At 53.6% G+C, this 2,222-nt stretch overlaps 1 protein-coding gene across 2 annotated transcripts in view; it reads right to left on the bottom strand.

Annotated features, from left to right (window-relative positions):
* The window catches only part of Ddx6 (DEAD-box helicase 6), a 42,044-nt gene extending 41,474 nt beyond the window's left edge, over positions 1-570 (bottom strand). Inside the window, exon 1 of one of the 2 annotated variants that reach the window (XM_026779080.1) lies at positions 505-570. The gene's annotated coding sequence lies outside the window, so the exon portion shown is untranslated. Of the gene's footprint in view, positions 1-21; positions 287-504 lie in introns of those variants that run through there. The other variant, XM_005347197.3, reaches the window with a different exon arrangement.
* Between the last annotated feature and the right edge of the window lie 1,652 nt (positions 571-2,222).

Genomic DNA, 2,222 nt, shown 5'->3' with positions numbered 1-2,222 from the left:
GCCGCCACCTCCCTGCGCTACCTCGGCCGCGGCCCGGTGTGTGGGCGCCCCCGAAGTCGCCGCCGGGCTGCGCTGACTCCGCTCCTCTGCCCCCTCCCTCGCCCGCCGTCGTCGCCGCCGCGTCCCTCCCTCTTCCTCAGCCTCTCCGCATGGCGGCGCACGGCGACTCCTCCTCCACACAAGATGGCGAGAGCTTGGCCGCTGCAGCCGCCGTGGCGGCGTCGCGGCTTCCTGGGCGCGGCGGCCGAGCCCGTTCCCTGACCAGACCGAGCTCGGGGAAACGTGGGGCTGCTTTCCGGGAAAGACGGACGGACGGGAGGGAGGGCTTGCCTGCGGCGCGGAGGACACCCAGCTGGGCCGCGAACGGTGGCCGGGGACAGTCGCCCTTGCCTCTGTCCCTCCGAAGCTGGCTGGCGGGCCGGGGCCAGCGGGGAGGGCTGCTGGCTGCTGAGCAAGGACGCGCTCGGAGGGCAGCCGGCGCGCGCTCGGCGCCGGGAAGCTGACCTGGGATGGCCGGGAGGCTGTCGCGAGGCCGGGGCGCACCTCCACCCGGGGACGCGCGGAAGTGGGGCCGGCCGGGCCCACGCTGCTGGGGAGCCCGCTCCCGGGGAAAGCGAGAGCCGGGAGCGCGCCCTCGGTCGTGGGTTACCGAGCCCAGAGTGCAGGCGAGGTCACCCTTTCTTCCTGCCCCGAGTGACACTCTTCTAGAAAAAAGGGCGGACCGCCTCTACGAGCGAGGACTCACTCATGGAAATGGGAAACCAGTAGATTCTCCCGCCTGACCCTCACTGCAGATACTTGTGCGTTTGTTTCTGTGATTTTCAGATCCTAGTGTCTTACCCTTAATAGAAAAAGCCGTCTTGTTCCAAGTAAAGTAAACATTTCGAGATAGAATCGAGCTGGGCCAAAGGGAAAGTGAAAACCTGGGTCTCACGCAGCTGGGAGGCGGAAATAAATGGCCAAACCATTTGTGACAATAGGTCTCCGTCCCGGAACACCAACTTAATGGGCACTGGACAGTCAATAGTCACTGACTGGCAGCTCCCATTTTTTTTTCTTTTTTCTTTCTTTTTGCCGCGGCTTCCAACTTGAAGCCAATCAGAGAAAGCCAAATCTGTTCTCTAAACCAATGACTACCTACTTCTAGCCCTCCTCCCGCTTTCTTTCCAAGAGCATCCAATAAGAATAAGCCTGAAGCCTTTCTTCCCTCCCACCCCAATTTTCTTTTACTTACGTAGCGCTTATCTTTTTTCCCCCCTTAAGGGCTCAAGTCTTTACCAAACGTCGGTGGATGCTTACTTGACCCCATTGCCATAGCAAGCCCCGAACAAATAACAGCCTGTTGTCATTTGATTTAGTTCCATAAAGCAAAGACTGCCGCTTGTTGGCTTAAGACAGATTGTTGCAACTGGAACTCATGACTGGGATTTACAAGTGTGTGCCACCACACTAAGTACTTGTCATCATCATCATCATTACTACTACATTTTACTTTTACTTTTTGCAATTCTGAGTTTAAAGCATGACATCTCCCACCCAGATTTTAAAATAACTACTCATACAAGGGAATAGGCTGGCACCTTATGTTCACCCTGGAGAGAAGCTAAGTGTGCTCAATGATCTCTTGAGAAGAGGTACGAGGCCTTCTTTATCCCTTTCTGTTATTGGTTTTTTTGGATCTTAGTTTTTCAAGACAGGGGTTTTTTTTTTTTGTTTTGTTTTGTTTTTTTGTTTTTCGAGACAAGTTCTATGTAGCCCTGGCGCTCCTGAAACACTGTAGCCCAGGCAAGCTCAGACTCGGAGATCTGGCTGCCTCTGCCTCTGGAATGCTATGATTAAAGTCATGCAGGAGCACCACCCAGCCGCCATTTAGATCTTTTTAGTGAGGGTTCAGTTTTAATGGTTGTGAGGTCCAATGGCCAATCACAATACATTTTTCTCCCTAGTTCAGATTATCACTGAGCTAAACTTCCAATTTAGATTCTTATTTCTAAGGTGAATGGTAACCCATTACTGTCTTTTAAAATGCTTTTTCTGGGCCAGGCTGTGTTCACACCTGGGTGGGATTAATTGGGAGGCAGAGACAGGCAGATCTCTGACAGTTTGGGGCCAGACTATCTATCTACACAGTGAGGTCCTGGTAGGCCAGGACTACACAGTGAGACCCTGTCTTTAAAAAAAAAATAGGGTAGAAGTTTGTAGCCAGATGGCCCAGTGGTAAA

This window comes from Microtus ochrogaster, chromosome 5, assembly GCF_000317375.1.
Source record: "Microtus ochrogaster isolate Prairie Vole_2 chromosome 5, MicOch1.0, whole genome shotgun sequence".
Lineage (NCBI taxonomy): Eukaryota > Metazoa > Chordata > Mammalia > Rodentia > Cricetidae > Microtus > Microtus ochrogaster.
The sequence above is the reverse complement of the archived record's forward strand: the minus strand, read 5'-3'. Positions and strand labels throughout refer to the sequence as shown.